This window comes from Chelonoidis abingdonii, chromosome 7 (assembly GCF_003597395.2).
Source record: "Chelonoidis abingdonii isolate Lonesome George chromosome 7, CheloAbing_2.0, whole genome shotgun sequence".
Classification (NCBI taxonomy): Eukaryota; Metazoa; Chordata; order Testudines; family Testudinidae; genus Chelonoidis; species Chelonoidis abingdonii.
In genome coordinates this window covers 64,057,544-64,076,575 of record NC_133775.1, presented here as the reverse complement: position 1 = coordinate 64,076,575, position 19,032 = coordinate 64,057,544, and the positions used below count along the sequence as shown (strand labels likewise).

The 19,032-nt window shown below is 45.6% G+C and overlaps 1 protein-coding gene across 8 annotated transcripts in view; it reads left to right on the top strand.

Annotated features, from left to right (window-relative positions):
- KIFAP3 (kinesin associated protein 3) overlaps positions 1-19,032 on the top strand; it is a 160,123-nt gene that overhangs the window by 90,644 nt on the left and 50,447 nt on the right. The window lies entirely within an intron of this gene.

The following is a 19,032-nucleotide window of genomic DNA, read 5'->3' as shown; positions in this document are numbered from 1 at the left end:
GGGAGCATTAGACTTTTCTGGGGGAAGATGTTTTGGTTGCTAAGAAGGTTCTACAGTACTGAAATGTTTCTAGTCTTGCATTTTTGAAGATTAGTTAAATGGAAGGAGTTGAGGAAAATGTGAGAGACCACTATGTATGAGTTTTTCCAGATAAGATCATTGTTGTTCTGCTGCCCTGCAATGTTTGCCAATCGGTCAACATTGTTTGACATATTCTTTTTTTGTATTCCAGACCTCTCTGAATATCCAAGGGCATTCTGGCAAAGGCCTTAGTGATGTCAATTTAGCTATGAGATACCATTCCTAAAGGAAGACATGTTGGGGAAATTTAGTAAGGGATTGAAGTAAAATGGACCTCAGGAACAGTAACTTTTATAGAGTTGAGGATATGAAAGCCAATCAAAGTAAGGTAGATACTGGAAAAGTGACAGCACACACGCCTATAAATCAGATTCTTCTACAATACACGTCACGCTTAAAAAGAAAGCAATGGGTACAAGAAAGCTTCCATGTCAACCCCAAAAGCAAGAGACTTGAGTTCAGTTGAGTACAATTAGCCTTTTTGCTTAGCTGTTAAGCACCGAAAATAGGCCAGTTATCATCATGCACCATATCACAGTTACTGGGCTAACTGTGTTTGAGTGCTCTGCCTCTCAGGCCTCAAGCAGTCATTGTTCTTGAGACAGAAAAAACATTTTTCCTAATTAGAGACTGGGACCTGGCTGCTGTCCCCTATGTGTCAACGTGATTACCTCAGCAGACCTGACTTAGCCTCACCCCCTGCTGTTCTGCTCCCTCCAGGAGCAATGACAGTAGTCCCCACTGGCTGGACAGCCTTCTTAAAGCAAAATATTATGTTTTTAGAACAAAAGCAGTTACGAATAAAACAGACTAGATGTGTCTAGCATAGCAGGTGTTCAACTATCTTCCACATGGGAATCCTAGTAGAGCTAAGCTTCCTGTAGAAGCCTCCCAGCCTGAGACCTCTAGGTTCTGGCTGGTACAGTCTGTTGCCTTAACGCACAAGCCATTTTTCTCCCCCATCTGTAAGAAAGGAGTCCTTTGCTGGTTAGTCACCCGTCCTTTACCTCAAGACCACGTCACTTTTACTGTTCTAGTTCTGTGATCTGTTAGTTCCCAGCCTTGGCAGAATAAGGCTTGCAACTTGTTGGAGACAGAATGTAAGATCATTGAAGCTGATAACTTTGTCCAATGTCTTTCAAGTGTGTGCTTGGATGTCCTTTTCTAGAACCATTTTCTTCCCACAGGCTCCAATTAAGCTAGATCAGTGCGTTCATTCCGGAGAGTCTTGTATCCCAATACACAATAACTTCTGTTCACTGACAGAGCACATACAGTGCTCGTTAAATTGTCACATCTCTGTATTAGAGTATTACTTAACAACTCCACGATCATGGGGTCTGTCATAAACAGATAGTAGAGGTTAATAGAACAGAAGTACTTTATATCTCTTTTGACTGTAAAGGTTTAACAAGTTCAGTGAGCCTGGCTGTCACCTGACCAGAGAACCAATCAGGGGACAGGATACTTTCAAATCTTGACAAAGGGAAGTGTGTGTGTTGCTGTTAGACTGGTGGTTGTTCTTCTCTGGGTGTCTGAGAGTGACCAGATGTACAAACCAGGTTTCTCTCCAATGTCCTCGATACAGGCTCTATAAGTTCAAATAGTGGAGTACTAGGTAGATAAGGCGAATTAGACTTAGATGTGTTTGTTTATTTGCATGGTGGCATTTGGCTGGCAGGAGGTTTTAATTGCTGTATTTGGCTGGAAGGAGTCAAAGGAATTTGATTCGAAAGGATTTAATTTGTACTTGTATGACTAGGGCTGAGGATTTCCCAGTGTCTTATACTGAAAAAACCTGATACTAATCCATCTTAAATTTTCAAGATAATTTTTACTGTTTCCTCTCTTATAATTAAAAGCTTTTCTGTTTAAGAACCTGATTGTTTTTTTTATTCTGTGAGACCCCAGGGACTGGGTCTGGATCACCGGAATTTGGGGAATGACGAGGAAGGGAGAGCGGAGGGTTTAATTTTTCTCTCTGTGTACGATTACTTTTCTCTCAGAGAGAAGTCTGGAAGAGGGAAAGAGAAGGAGGAGGAAGTGAATTTTCCTCTTGTGTGATCAGGAGTTTGATCACAGTAACTTCCAGGGTACCGAGGGAGGGGAAGCTGGGAAGGCCAACGGTGGGAAAGGGTTTACTTTCCTTGTGTTAAGATCCAGAGGATCTGGGTCTTGGGGTTCCCCGGGCAAGGTTTTGGGGGGACCAGAGTGTACCAGGCACTGGAATTCCTGGTTGGTGGCAGCGCTACAAGTACTAAGCTGGTAATTGGGCTTAGAGGAATTCATGCTGGTACCCCATCTTTTGAACGCTAAGGTTCAGAGTGGGGAATTGTACCATGACAGGGTCCAAGATTGGATGTCTCTTATATCAATAGTCTGATTCAGCAAAATGCATTCAGAATGCTCTAGAAGCCTTTACACTAAGGGTTAAATCAGCCCTGCTGCGATGGATGGTAGTGGTCATTGATTTAGTGGGTCTGGTGAAGACACAATAAGTTGATGCGAGAGCACTCTCCCATCGACTTCAGTACTCCACGACCCCGAGAGGCAGAAACTATGTCGACGGGAGAGCATCTCCCATCGACATAGCATGGTGTAGACACCGCTGTAAGTCGATTTAAGCTATGTTAACTAAAGTTCTTCGAGTGCTTGCTCATATCAATTCCAATTAGGTGTGTTCATGCCATGTGCACAGGTGTTGGAGAATTTTTAGCCTAGCAACACCCGTTGGGTTGCCTGTGAAGGCCCCTGGAGTGATGCCTTCATGGCACTCGATATATACCCCAGCTGACCCACTATCTTCTCAGCTTCTTCTTACCGCCCACGATGGTCATTGGAACTGTGGAGTCCTGCTTCGCTTGCACTCCATTCTCCGTAGCATATACCTAATAATTAATAGTTGAATAGTTGATAGTTATAGTTGGTTTACTTAGTGTTAGTGGGGTTGGGAGCTCTTTCCCCTCCTCCTCGATTCTTCTCTCGGGCTTATGCCCAAGGCTCTGGCATTCAAGCCCTGTGGTTCCTCTTCTAAGCCCATGTCAGCGGGCGACCCCCATGACTCTTGTCTGACTTACCTGGGGCAGTCTCATCAAGCAGAAAAGTGCAAAATCTGCAAAGGGTTTCATCCCTGGACTAAGGAGGAGCGGGACTTTCTTTTAAAACAGCTCCTCTTAGCGCTCAGCCTCCTGCAGTGCGCCGAGATCTGGCACCTAGCGCCTCGTTGCACAGTGCCCCAGCAGCAGCAGTAGAAGCGGCACCATGGTTGGACTCTGAGACCCACAGCACTGACGCTCCCCAGCACTGCAACCGACATCATCGACCCAGCACTGCTCCTATTCTCCTGGCCAGAAGTGGCACCGGAAGTCGGAAAAGGGTGGCCCATCTCCACAGAGACCGGCCTCCCTGGAACAGCCATGGAGATGCGTCCCAGAAGGGAGCGTCTAGGAGCACAGCCTACAGTCTTGGCAGCATTGACTCTGGCCCCAAGTGGAGAGCCTTTGAGTCCAGAACCGCTGGATTCCCCGACACACAGCGTGGTTGAGATCCAGTCCGGTGGTCGCGGCACTGCTCTGTTTGCTGGTCGTTGTCGAGGAGCATATCCCAGACCCAACGCCACTCAACACCAGTCATCATCTAGATCCAGATACAGGCCCTCACGTTCTGCTTCTTGCTCTTTGGGATCGGAGGCGGGGTCGCGTTTTTTGGACTGCTGCTATTCGGACCATACCCGTCTGGAGTCAGGGGCAGGGACCTGCTCGGGGGCCCACTCAGTGGGCATTCTGGACATCCTGAGTGTACCACCAGGCCCAGGATACTCCATCTGGGGCTTCCCGATCAGCCCTATCCGAGCTGCAAGTACCAGAGGCTACCACTAGTCAGCCCACCCCCTTGGGCATGGAGACTGTGGCAGCTTCTTTCCCTGCTACAGGACCTCCTCCAACACTGATTCCTGGTCCAGGCCCCGAGGTCAGTGGCACAGAACAGCTGGCCCCAGCTCCACAAGAGGCCCTAGATGACCCTCTTCCCTCTGTGGCCGCCAACTCCTCCTCACCCAATGAGGCAGTGGCAGGCACTGCGGTCTTGGGTCCCCTTCCAATAGACCTCCATGCCCGCCAGGACCTCCTGTGCGGGGTGGCATGGAATATGAACCTGCAGGCGGAGGAGGTAGTAGAGGTGGAGAACCCCAGGGTGGATACTCTGACTGTGGAAGCTCCATCAAGGGTGGCTCTGCCCCTCATTTGGACCATCCACACTAAAGCCAGGACACCTGCGTCCACCCCCAACTGCTAAGGGGGTGGAGTGGAAATACTTTGTCCCCTTGAAGGGGTATGATTGTCTGTTCACCAACCCACAGCCCTGTTCGCCCGTGGTTGCGTCTGTGAACGAAAAGAAACGACGTGGCCAGCAGGCTCCAGTGCCCAAATCAAAGAACGCCAAGAGCCTTGATTTGTTTGGGCTCAAAGTTTATTCTTCAGGGGGACTTCAGCTCAGGATCGCTAATCAGCAGGTGCTCTGGGGTTGTTACAATTTTAATTCCTGGAACTCCATGCTGAAGTTTAAGGAGTTAGTACCTCCTGAGTCCAGAGAGGAGTTTGCGGCTTTGGTGAATGAGGACAAAACAGTGACATGGACCTCGTTGCAGGCCTTGCTGGACGCTGCAGACTCCGCCACACATACTTTGTCCTGAGGGATCACGATGAGGTGTATTTCCTGGCTACAAGCCTCCAGTCTGCCACCAGAACTGCAGGACCTTCCCTTTGATAGAAAGGGCCTGTTGTTGGAAAAGACCGACTCAAGGCTACGTAGCCTTAAGGATTCAAGGACAACAATGAAGTCCCTGGGCCTGCACACACCAGCTACCCAGCGGAAACCCTTCAAACCCCAGCAGCCGCAACAACGCTCCTGTCCTCTTCCTCGGCCGAGACAGGATTTCTATAGGAGGCAGGGACGTAATGGCAGGAGGAAGCCCTCCAACCTTCATCGGGCTCAAAACAGGCCTTTTGAAGGGACCCCCCAAGGATGGTGTACTGGACCTCGTTCAGGATCCTGCTCCACCTATCTTGAATCGTTTATCTCATTTCCAACAGTGCTTGGTCTCAGATAACCACAGACCGCTGGGTCCTCCACACGGTTGAAGTGGGGTAATCTATCTAATTCTCTTCCTCCCCGCCCTCCCATCCTCCTTCCCTGTCCCTCTTCAAGGACCTTCTCATGAGCAACTCCTTATTCAGGAGGTTCAGATGCTTCTCACCATGGGGGTGATTGAGGAGGTTCTGAGGGAGCTAAGGGGCAGGAGGTTTTACTCCCAATACTTCCTAATCCCCCCCAAGGCAAAGGCGGGCTTTGGCCCATTCTGGACCTGCACAGACTCAACAAGTTCATGGTAAAGTTCAAGTTCCACATGGTCTCATTGGGCACCATTATTCCTTCCCTGGAGACTGGTACGCCGCCCTCAGTATGAAGGATGCATATTTCCACATAGTGATTGATCTGGTGCACAGGTTTCCTCTGCTTAGTGTTTGTGGTTGACCACAATCAGTTCACGGCCCTCCCCTTCGGTCTCTCCACGGCCCCCTGAGTGTTCACCAAATGTATGACGGTCGTGGCAGCCTTCCTTCTTCGACAGCGGGTGCAGGTATACCCTTAACTTGACAACTGGCTTATCCAGGGACACACCAGAGAACAGGTGCAGTCCCACCTCCGCTTGGTCATGAACATGTTTCTTCAGTTGGGCCTCCTCCTCAATGTGGCAAAGTCGACCCTAGAGGCAACACAGAGAATAGAATTCATCGGGACAGTTCTGGACTCCATGCAGGCATGAGCCCTCCTGCCAGCTGATCATTTCCAGGCTATAGTGGGCCTTGTCTGGAGCCTTCAGAGCTTCCCAACCTTGTCGGCAAGAAGTTGCCTGAGTCTTCATGGCCAGGTGGCTTCCTGTAAGTACGTGACCAGGCACGCCAGACTTCGACTCCGCCCATTACAAGCCTGGCTAGCATCAGTCTATTGTCTAGGTTGAGACAGCCTGAACTTGGTGGTCACCGTCCTGGAGCGGGTCCTGGCCTCCCTCTGCTGGTGGCTAGATCCCCAGGTGGTATGCAAAGGAGTCCCTTTTCACAACCAGCAGCCCTTGTTTTCCCTGGTCATGGACACGTCAGGCCTGGGATGGGGCACCCACCTCGGGGACCTTCAGACACAGGGCCTATGGCCTCCATCCACGCTTTCCTTTCATATCAGCTTCCGGGAGCTGATGGCGGTGCGCCTTGCCTGTCAAGCTTGGAGCGATTGCAGGGTCATTGTGTGGTGGTCCTCACAGACAACACCACGGCCATGTTCTACATCAACAAACAAGAGAGGGACCTGCTTCTCCCCCCTCTATCAGGAGACCGTTCAACTGTGGGAATTCCGCCTAGCCCACTCTATTCACCTGATGGAGTTCTTTCTACCCAGGGTCCAGAACACGCTGGTGGACCACCTGAGCAGATCCTTCTGCTCCCATGAGTGGTCGCTTCAACCAGATGTCATCCACACCATCTTCTGAAGGTGGGGGTTTCCCCAGGTCAACCTGTTTGCCTCCCACAGCAATCGGATTGTAATACTCTGAGTCCCAGTCAAGTGCACTAATCACCTGGCCATAGCGCCTTATGCCCTCACAAGGGAGGAAAAAGTTAATGTAAAACTCTCCAAAACAGGCAGCCCTGCAGCCGCCCTGGGGTATCAGTTGTTTCTGCTCCCTCCAAGGCCGCTCCCTGGGCTCTCTCACAGACACCTTCCTTCTCCCATGTATGAATCAACTATTTTACACCTTTTCCCCAATCCCCCTTGTACACAAGGTCCTGCTCAAGGTGCACAGGGACAGGGCACAAGTGATTCTGGTGGCTCCAGCGTGGCCCAGGCAGCATTGGTACACCACGGTATTGCAGCTCTCCATGGACGCTCCAGTCCCATTGCCTCTTCTTCCCGACCTGATTACTCAGGATCACGTTTGCCTCTCCCATCCTGACCTACGATCTCTCCACCTCCCGGCATGGATTCTCCGTGGCTAAACTCTTCAGAGCTTCTCCGTTCAGAATCTGTGCAGCAAATACTGATGGGCAGCTGGAAGCCCTCCACTCGGGCCACATATGTGGCTAAGTGGAAGAGGTTTTCATGCTGATACGCTAAGTGCAGCGTGCCCCCTCTCCAGGCGCCCATGCCTCTCATTTTGGAGTATTTCATGGACTTAAAACAGCAGGGTCTGTCGGAATCCTCTGTCAGAGTTCAACTTGCGGCCGTCTCGGCTTTTCACCTGGGTATGGATAACCGCTCTGTCTTTGCCAATCCCATGGTTGGCAGGTTTCTTAAGGGCCTGGACCGTCTTTACCCCCGGGTTTGACAGTCAGTCCCCATCTGGAACTTTAACCTGGTCCTCTCCAGACTCAAGCTCTACCCCACCCCCTTCAAGCTGCTGGCCATCTGCTCCCACCTCTACCTCTCCTGGAAAACGGCTTTTCTTGTCGCTATCACGTCGGCATGGCGTGTCTCCGAGCTGAGAGCCCTTACCTCGGAACCACCTTACACAATCTTCCATGGGGTGCAGCTTCGGCCTCACCCAGCCTTTCTTCCCAAGGTGGTGTCGGCCTTCCATATCAGCCAGGACATTTTTCTCCCGTTTTTTTATCCAAAACCGCAAGGGGGTGTTGCTAGGGTAAAAATTCTCCGGCCGTGCACATGGCGCACGCACACCTAATTGGAATGGATATGAGCAACATATCTCGAAGAAAAACAGTTACAAAGGTGAGTAACCGTTTATGTATCTTACGTAACTTAACTAGCATAACTTAGATCAACTTATCTCATTAGTGTAGACCAGGCCTGATTCTCCACTCTCCATGGCCTGCTGACCCAGAAATCTCCTCTACTGTGGGGAAACTAAGAGGAGGCTTACAGTCTAGAAGATGTTGCCTCACGTTCTTGAGAGCACAACTCCAGTGTTTCAGGGCAGCCAAAGGAGGCCTAGTGACAGTGTAGAGAAGAAATCCCTTCTCTCTCTCCAACTAGCATTGGCATGGAAGGGATGTTCTGGTGGATGGAGAGGGGAATAGACAGAAAAGGAAAAGAGATGCGAGAAAACACAACTCCATGTTCTGTAGATTTTATTTCAATGTTGCTGAAACTACATGTTTTCAGATGTAATTCCTGTGAAGTGTTGAGGGAGAGGAAAGGAAAAGTGCTGTGAGAGTGGATGGGAGAGTGGCTCACCTTGCATGCTGGCAGTGCTGAATGAGACCTTGGATCCAGAAGAGGAACAGCAGCAGCAAGATGAGCTGGTGATGAAGAGGTTGTGGGAAGCCCACAGTAGCCATGGGAGTGTGTGGATGGCAGGGAACTTATCCCTAGTTCCCATTGCCTTCTATTGTCAGAAGGTTGCCATACATGGATGAATAGATCTTACTGGTATATATTGGGAGAGCTCTCTGCCTCCATCTTTTTCAGACACTTGCTATTTTGCCAGTTAGAAGTGGTGGTAGATCCTACATAGACAGTTTCTTCCCTGGTGCCTGTACAGAAAAGCTGAAACCCACTGATCCGTATTTTCCTTGAGAGGTTGGGTGGTAGAGACCCACATATCAAGAGGGACAGGAAGAATCACCACAGGATGGCATCATCTTTTCTCTGCTCCAGAATGGAGGCTTCTCTGAAGTCCTGAGCATCCATATCAGGTGGAGGTACATCTCACACTGGTGAAGGAAGAACAGCAGCAATGAGGCTGGCGGGGCCAAAACATCAGAGGTCCCGATGGGATGTGCTACCCAGATCAGAGGCCATGGTGGAGCAGCCCATAAAGCCACCCATCCAGATCAGCATCAGGGCACACTTGCTTATGCACTTTGTTTGCACTGCCAGAGCATGTAAGGTGCCTGTGTAGCAGGTAATAGAAGATTTTCAGGCCAGCTTTCTTCATCAGTACTAATTCACAACAAAAAAAAATAATGAAATAATTGTGCAGACTTTTTGCCCACATGTATTTAACATAAGTAAGTTGCTATGGCGATGAGAAATCAGAAAATAAATATGGGCAGAGAAATTTTTGATACTTAAAACTAATTTCTTTTTAAGGAGACAAACACGTTTTTCAGTCATCAAGAAGCTGCACATAGTGTGATTGAAACAACATTGAGGAAAATTAGAGGCCTTGCAAGCCTTGGGGGAAATATGCTTTCTGCTGTAAAGTAATTGTCACAGAAATTATGGAAATGTTACACTAGTGATGATTTGTTTAATACAGCTTGGCTTGATTCCGCCATTGGTGAATTGAAACAGATGTGTTGCTTTAGTACGGTATGTACCATGGAGTCATATGGGCAGTCTGTACTGGAGGATGTGAACACCCTCTTTCATCAACAGGAAAACTAGTCTCTGACTGTTCTTGAATAGCTTCAATTTTTTGGATGTGGTGCTGAGTCCTGGTGTGAAAGAGCTAATTTACTAACCCCATAATCTGGACACACACTGGCTGTCTCAGTTTGGGGGCTGAGATCAGCTGCATGTATAGTGCGTTGTGTCAGATTCAGACTAATAGATCTTAAGTTTTCCATTGAGCGTTGACTGTTTTAGCTACCCCACTTTTTGGTGACCATGCACTCTTGACACCTGTGTTGGAAGCCTTTGGAAAGAAGTGGCAATTGGCATCACATGTATACTTGCTCATGGCATCAAACAGATCAGGGCTGTTTAAAGATCAGTGGGCTCAACCCCATCCCAGTTCCTTTTCCGTCACTAAAGAGAGAGGTCTCTGAACTGTCAGGCTCCTCTTCCTTTTCTCTTCCTCACTGTATTAGGGTTTGCTATGTAATTTTCTTATTTATTCTTGGTTACTTTTAGTTTTTTGTGTAAATCAAAGTAATATAGTGTTAGGGTCCATATTGTAGACCACTCAGTTTTCCCCCTTCCACGTTATCTGGCCAGTTTCACTAACAGCTTTGTTTGAACGAGGGACCAATCCACCATGTCAGATCCCAAATGAGTCAAAGAAGCCTTGGGAATGGTTCCAAAGTGTTTTGGGATTTTGAGTCAGAGTTGCGCAAGAAAAAGAAGCATTCCCACTATTCCAAGAGGTCATTGAGATCTTACTGAGAAGCAAGGAAGTGCAGGCTATAGGGATCTGGTGAGGGCTTTGCTTGGAGCGTGAGCTTAGCCTGAAGGGAGATTAATCTTAGTGCCAGCTGCTTTGATTCCAGCTTGGCCTCCTCTTTCAGTGCAGGGTGCAGTACTGGATGCAGGAGAGGAATTCCTGCCTTTGCTCATCAAGGCAGTCCACTTGCTCTTCTTCATGTCTCTCTCCCTCCAACATGCCAGGAAATGGCAAGGAAAATGGTTGGACCAGCTTGGGGAGAAGTACTAAGAGCTTCACTGTTGGAATCAATCTTATTGATGACCCACCGGTGTATTGGTAGGCTTGCAACCTCTGTGATGATCCACTGTTGGTTTGGTGGTGGATATGGAGATTGGTCTTCTGGGAAGGCCATCACCTGGCTGTGAGGATGGATAACAGAGCTGTGAGGGCACAGAAAAAGGGATTGGGATACCCTTGCACCCTCCATTAACTCTCCCACATCTCTTTGCTGCAGCCTTCACAATCATTTTGCTTTTGCTTTCTGCAGCAGCTCCCAGTGTCCCTGCTTCTCAGGCTACATAATAAGTTTCCAAGAATGTCACTTTTTGTATTACTCTGAAGCCTAAAATGACTGAGGCAGTGTGAAGTGATGGCAACAGATACAAGCATGGTTGAGAGTTCCCTTTGTTCAGAATATCACCAGATTGAATCATGACTGGGTTTCGCGGTCTGTTATTGTCCAGTTTTTAAATTCTCAACCATTTTGGCCCTATGTATTGCACATGTGTGGGGTTACAGCTACAATAAGGCATGTATCTATGCTGTGCCAAGAGTCCTGGACCATTGTGATATCTGAGGTAACTCAACCAATCCCCTCCTTTACAGCTAATTTGTATGCGACAGTTGCATTGGTTGTAGAGGAAGACTGCACAGATGGTGGATAACTTGACCAGCTACTGCCACACCAGTGCTCCCAACTACTATCCACACAACTCTTCTAACACATGCATACCCAGACTTACACAAAAAATCCATCACACCCAATAACTCCAAACCTCACTCTGAAGCCTAGATTATCTGTGGGATCATAATGAAGCCGTGGAAACAGAGCTCTTTTTGTTTAGAATATCACCAGGTTCAATCATCCATGGGAATTAGTCTGTTCTGTCCAGTTTTTAAGTTCTCAGCCATTTTTGGCTTTTTTACACATTACTTTACAAACTACATTCATGCAACAGTACAGGCTTTCAACTTCTAGTATTAAGATATGGATGACAGGCCAGGCAACCTAGGCCTGCTAGTGAACCCCTATTTCTATTCTCACATAGGGACAGTGAGTCACAGCTGCCCCACCCCTCTGAATTTAGCCTGGGACATATCATAATGGAGAAGCAATTTTGGTTTTTCTCTTTCCTCCTCCTAAAGAAATCAGCTGATCAATTTTGCTGGAACTCTGTGTATGTGTATGGGATTAGACAGCACATAGACTCACCCACCTCGGGGGGAGTGATAAAGTTTGGAAAGTTGTGAATGTTTCAGAAAGTTATGGACTGAAAACGGGGGGTTAGAATAGAAACTGTTAGACAAGCTTAACACTAGTGGTTATTTCTGCTAGCAGATACAATCTGTTAGTTTTATGGCTTGTCTCTAAAGTGCTGATTGTAGTAGTTTTCCTTGAACACAAGGTAAAATATAACAGGGCAGAAGTTACTGCAACACTTCTCCCTTTTGAGTTGGTTGCCATAGCAGTTGAGATCTTTTATTGCTCTATATTTTTTGTACACGGTTCCTTTTTATTAAGAGGCAATATATATATATATATAAGAACTCTTGCCTATTGCTTTGAAAATATTTATCGTGGTGATTTTGTTCTGCAGAGGACCATTTTGGAGACCATCACAAAGCAGTTAAGGAAGGATGGGAGATAGCTTGTGCTCAGATTTGAAGCAGATGTATCTTTTCCAGCATCTAATTTACATTTACTGCACATTACATTGATTTTACATTACGGGCCATGGCAGAAGCTGGTTTCTGTCAATAGTGTGCTCTCAGTTACACCTGTACAAGCCTATTGAAATCACTGAAGGTTACACAGATGTAAGTGAGGGCAGGATTTGGCCCATCATGTGCTGGAGGCAGTTTGTTTTAGGGACTGGACAGAAATGCCACTAAAGATAGCTAACCAGAAAAAATCTATCCTGTTAAGCAATGACTGATAGGCTGTTAATCTAACCATTTATGTAAACTATGCATTTTGTTGCAGCAAGTGTAGATTCAGTCAACACAATGTATCACTTTACCAGCTACAATCCTAACCTTAACAAGGATTCAATTTACTATACAGCAGTTTTAATTTAGTACAGGGAATCACATTAAATGAACCATATTAAAGACCTAATTAGAGGGCAGCCACATTAAAGTGAAAAGGAAAATCTGTTTTCCATCAGCTTGATAGAACACAAAACAGATCTGTGTAGCTCTATGTTATCCTATAGTGTGTTAATCAGATACAAGGTGTGACGGAAGCCAGTGACAAAGGGGACGCCTGATAGGGAACAGGCATGCTCTGATAATAGGCCAATTAACGCTTCATAATGTTTCTGTGGTTCAATAGTAAACAAAGCTGGATGTAGGACTTCAAAAAGGATGGCACATTCCATGCAGAATCAAACCATACATCTTCCATGACACTCCAGGATTTATGGAAACCGAATGCTTAAGATAGTGATGTCTAGGGGGCTCAGAGGAGAATAAAATCAACCTCTAAGCACTCCTCTTAGAATCATAGAATATCAAGGTTGGAAGGGCCCTCAGGAGGTCATCTAGTCCAACCCCCTGCTCAAAGCAGGATCAATTCCCAACTAAATCATCCCAGCCAGGGCTTTGTCAAGGCTGACCTTATAAACCTGTAAGGAAGGAGATTCCACCACCTCCCTAGGTAACCCATTCCAGTGCTTCACCACCCTTCATATCCAACCTAAACCTCCCCCACTGCAACTTGAGACCATTACTCCTTGTTCTGTCATCAGGTACCACTGAGAACAGTCTAGATCCAGTTTCACTACTGCCTCCTTCTACTAGTTTTAAAGCAGTGGTTATAACTAAACTTGCAGCATTTGAAAAACATCAGACAGACGGACTTCACCCCTGCTTACCCAATGGTCTGATATTCAAGAAAACTGACAGACTTCACTTAGAACATCCTAGTGGCTGTTGGTTTGTGCCATAACCTTCATAGTTTTTGTATTGCATTTCTGAGGGAATTCACTGGGTAAAGAAGATGCTCTTCAAGTAAAGAAGGCTTTTAATGGCTCAAAATTAATCCCTTCGAGTTTATTGTAGACACTAGGACTATTGGGTTTGCAGGGAATTGCTTTTCCTTGATATTTATTTTAGTTTGTTACCTATTTTCTTCTTTAGTCCTAGTTTTATGGTACTGAATTTTCTCTCTAAATGATCATAACAGTCCCTTCTGGCTTTAAAATCTATGACCACTGCCCAACACGGATCCTAGACAAAATGGACCTTTGCTCTTGTCTGGTATGGTAATTCCAAGTCAACAGACTCAAACTGATTTTGAAAATATTAGAAAAGCACCAAAATTACCTGAGGACAGGTGGGGAAAAGTGGGGTTTAGGTGATTAAAAAGCACATAGTTCACTCAAGAAACAACCAGATCCATGCCAATTTAATTCACTGGTTATCTGCCAGCTTTTGTCTACTCTGAGTTTTAAAGAGGAGTATTTAGGGTAGCATGTAGTTCATCTTGTGGAACTTGTTGCAATATATGTGGAGTGTTAAGCTTCTTCTGAAAGAAACATACCAAGAGATTATTCTTTTTTTACTACAATAAGGGGGTAGTCAGAGTTGGGGGGATTTAAACTGATGATATCTTTAGGATGATTAATAAAAGTCTACATTTCCCTGTTAATCTTATAAATAGCATGGTAAATTCAGTCAGCTCAGATGATAGTGTGGAATTGAACTAAAAATGCATGCAGGTGTCTCCCTCCAAAAATCAACGTTCTTTAACAGGCATTAGATTTTTCTATGTGCACACTGCTAAATCTGCAATTGGGAACTTAGGAGCAATGGTAATGGCTGCTGGGACCTTTTAAAAGTAAACAAGCCAGTGTAAAAAGTATTCAATTCTCCTACAAATTAATCTGGTTTCCTATTTGTTTAGTTTTTCTCCTTCTTGTAATCATCGTTTCTGGGAATAGTTTTCTTGGGATTTACAGAATGGCCTTTGGCAGTTGCAACGTGTTTCTCTGAAGCTTGAAAGGAGCTTAAGGATGCTGAGGGCTGACATAATAGATAGCCCGCGCAGACACAGCAAAGGAAATGTTTCCAAATTGCTGGTCAGATGTCATCACTGAAAGTTGCACGCTTTCATTTTTCACAGGTCACTTTATAAATCTTCTTAGAGATGAGTTTACCTTTTCCAAGGAGTTTATTTTTTACTGCTAGTTCTAGTTTTTCTTTTAATTAGAAGTGAGAAGGGGACGAGAAGAAAGAACTCAGCCCAGTCCTCTTTCACCTAAGTATGTGGCATTTTTATGCAGCGATTGCGAGTTCAGGTTGCAGTCTTGGGGTCTCATGTTTGAGGCCATCAGGGACTGCAAGTGTTTTGAGATCCAGCCTGGTGATCACAGTGCTATATGCACACACAGCCATGTGGGAGACCTGGGTTGAAATCCTGATCTCTTGCTCCCCAAGTAGAGGGGAATTCCAGTGTGGTTAGTTTACATGCAGACTGAGAGATAAAAATCTTAGATGTATATTTTACAAAGTGCAAATTTGTACCACAGATATGTCCGTAGAGGCTAATGCAGGCAGGTGCTTGTATTGATGTTGTATCAGAATGGAAAGTCCATGTCCAGCCTCATACCAAGAGAAACAAACTGCCATTCTTCCAAGTAAAACAAAGGTCTGACCTTTCCATTTCCAGTAGAATAATGGTTCTGGATGTTGCACAGTGGTAAACTGCCCATGAAGCCTCAGAGGCTCAAGGTAATTTGGTTGGTTGTTTTCAGAAAGCCATCTGATGTGGTGGAAGGAACACATCTCTTCTCTTAGGGTATGTCTACATAGCAAAGAAAAACCCACTGCTAGCCTGTGCCAGCTGATGCAGGGGTCAGGCAGTGGGGCTGTTTCATTGCTGTGTAGACTTCTGGGCTCAGGCTGGAGCCCGAGCTCTGGGACCCTCCCACCTTGCAGGCATAGGCCAGCAGCAGGTGTCTAATTGCTGTGTAGACATACCCTTAGGGACTGATCCAGCACCTGTTGAAATCAGTGAATCAGGCTCTTAAAGTGTGGAGAGAACTCATTAGGACATGCTTCCATTTCAGAGAAGGAATGTCATGAAATATTATTTATCGTCATCTTTTATTGCTGCATGTATGTTGCAGTTGACAGACCTCTGATAAGATGGATGGTAACCACTGTGTATCATTTAGACTCTGCTGTGAACCTGTGCACAGATGTGATAGCTGGCTTTGGAAATTCACACACACATTTCTTGAGTCTACCATGAGACCTCTCTTTCCAGTAGTGTTAGCAAGTTTCAGCATGTGGCTTATCACTGAAGAATGACCGTAGATGCAATCTGTCCCAATCTGGATTTACCTCAGCTACTCTGATTTCTTTTTCCAGACCAGAAGAAGAACTCTTCAGCTCAAAAGCTTGTACCTTCCACCAATAGAAGTTGGTCCAATAATAGATATTACCTCATCTGCTTTGTCTCTCTCACAAACATGTTGGCATTGAAAGGGCACTTGTAAAGCCAGCTTTACACTGTAGGGGAAGATGTGTACAAGACTGTTCTGTTGCTGTCTTGCAGCTAACTTCACCATTGGTAGACTGTCACTTTTTTTTAATGGTCCTGTGTAGCCAGCTTTGGGAATCATATTACTAACTTGAGGAAATTAAGTTTTACTAGACTTTTCATTAAATAATCTAGAAATGATCATAAATCTTAGCTCAGGGTCTGAACACACCAAACTTCAAAAAAAAATTTGAACCAGATCCAAATTTAATAACTGACCTTCAGTTCCATAAAGGGCTGCTCCTAAATTTCCAAACTTGAAGTTCATTTCAGGCCTGAACTTTGTATCTTGGACTCATCTTCTAGAATCAGTGTTGCTGTTTGTTTTTCTTGGACATCCAGTATTAAACATAGAAAACAGTTGTACAGTGAGGCCACAGATGGCAAATGAGTCTTAAATTATTGGAATAGACTCCGGGGATGCTAAACAGAAAATTGCTTACAAATTAGGGTGCAGCAAAATATGTATTGGTAGTTTTTATCAAAATCTTTTGAACCTCTATTTGTTTTTCAGTAATTAACTCCCTTTTAGTCACTTTTAAACGGGAACACTGAGCAAATATGCCCTATACATTTTTATTATAATCACAAAAATCTCCATTGCAATTGGCATGACTAGCTCCTTGTCAGCAGGTTAATCAAAAACTGTGAAGACTGAACTGTCTTGCTCCTAAACAAAGTTCTTTCCCTTAACCCTCATTGCACCATGTGAAACTTGTACTGCTTCCACCTGTGCTGTACCTGCTGTGGAGAAAGAGAAGAATAATATATGATATCACACTGCCTGGAGTGATTTATGATCGTGCGTGCTAACCTCAGGGCAAACTGTTAAAAAGCAGGGCAGACACACCCCCAAACTGGTGGTATGTTTTATAATTATATTTCACCAACCAGTAACAAATGTGACCCTCCTGGATCACTGTAACAGTCTTACCATGGAGTCCCACACAATCCCCTTGGGCAGTCCAATCCATCTTGCCACTCAGACAAGCTGGACTTAGTGATAAATGGTAATTTATACCACAAAATATTCAGGTTACTTCCAATCCCAGGAGACCAGTCACTTACCCCACTTCAATTTGTACCTTAGATTTCACAGCAGAGACAACACCGGTAGCCAATCCTCTGGTAAACTAATTAAGGATTTATTAACTGGGAAGAAGAAATGGATGTTTTCAGGTTAAAGCAGGCAACCTATGAGCGCAAATGAGTCTCATTCCAAAAGTTGACAGAGATGTTGTAATCTGTCCATTTTAGGGTTAACGCACGTTGACCCTGGGGATCTCTGCTTTTGTTTCTTAGCTCCAGCCTTTGTAAGAATCCAAAATAGCAAAGAGAACCATTTCTTGTTGTGAGTATCTTTATATGGCTTTCCTCCAAAATTCAAACCCAAGTGAAATAAATGAAGGTGGGAGGGTAGCTTCCTTTTATGGACACCCAGCCAGTCAGTTAGCTATAAAATTCCTCTTAGTAGCTGTTCTTCATTTGCTTTACCTGTAAAGGGCTTAACAAGCCCACAGGTAAAAGGAAAGGAGCGGGCACCTGACCAAAAGAGCCAATGGGAGGGCTGGAACTTTTTAAAAATGGGGAAAAAAACTTCCCTTTGTCTGTATGTTGTGGTTCTCCAGGGAAAAGGGGAACAGGGCAGCAGTTAGGCTGTGAGAAGCTTTAAGCCAAGTATGAAAAACAGTCAGATCATACCTAGAGATTGCTTATCTGAAACCCCAGATATGTAAATAAATTAGGGACTGTCTAGGAAGATGCGATTAGGTTTATTTCTTATTGGCTTGTGGACTCCTCTGTGCTAACCCCAGGTGCTTTTGTTTTGCTTGTAACTTTTAAGCTGAACCTCAACAGAACTATCTTGATGCTTAATTTTTGTAATTGGTGTATTATTTTTTTGATCTAGCAAAAAGTCTAAGTCCCAGATGTATTTTTTCTTTTTGTTTTTACCCTTTTTAAGAACAGGTTTGGATTTTTGGTGTCCTAAGAGGTTTGTGCATATGTTGTTTAATTATCTGGGGGGAGAAGTAGATAAGCTGGTTGGTAGGGATAGAGTCCAGAGTGACCTAGATAAATTGGAAGATTGGGCCAAAAGATGAGGTCTGATGAGGTTCAACAAGGACAAGTGCAGAGTCCTGCATTTAGGAAGAAAGACTCCTATGCACCGCTACAGGCTGGAGACTGACCAACTAAGCAGTAGTTCTGCAGAAAAGGACCTGGGACCTGGCAATTACAGTGGATGAGAAGCTCGATATGAGTCAGCAGTGTGCCCTCGTTGCCAAGAAGGCGACCGGCATATTGGACTATATTAGTAGGAGCATTGCCAGCAGATTGATGGAAGTGATTATCCCCCACTATTTGACACTAGCGAGGCCCACCTGGAGTATTGCGCCCAGTTTTGATCCCCCCACTACAGAAGGGATGTGGACAAATTGGAGAAAGTCCAGTGGAGGGCAGTGAAAATGATTAGGAGACTGGGGCACATGACTTCTGACGAGAGGCTAAGGGAACTGGGGTTATTTAGTCTACAAAAGAGAAGAGTGAGGGGGGATTTGATAGCAGCCTTCAACTACCTGAAGGGGTGTTCCAAAGAGGATGGAGCTAGGCTGTTCTCTGTGGTAGCAGGTGACAGAACAAGGAGTAATGGTCTCAAGTTGCAGTGGGGGAGGTCTAGGTTGGATATTAGGAAAAACTATTTCACTAGCAGGGTGGTGAAGCACTGGAATGGATTACCTAAGGAGTTGGTGAAATCTCCTTCCTTAGAGGTTTTTAAGGCCCCTCTTGACAAAGCGCTGGCTGGGATGACTTAGTTGGTGTTGATCCTGCTTTGAGCAGGGGATTGGACTAGATGACCTCCTGAAGTCTCTTTCAACCCTCATATTCTATGATTCTAACAGCTGATTTCCTTTATTTTCTTTCTCAGCTCTTCCCCAGAGCGGGGTGAACGGGCTTGAGGGTACCCCACAGGGAGGAATTCCCAAGTGCTCCTTCCTGGGTCAAAGGGATTTTTTCCACTTGGGTGGTG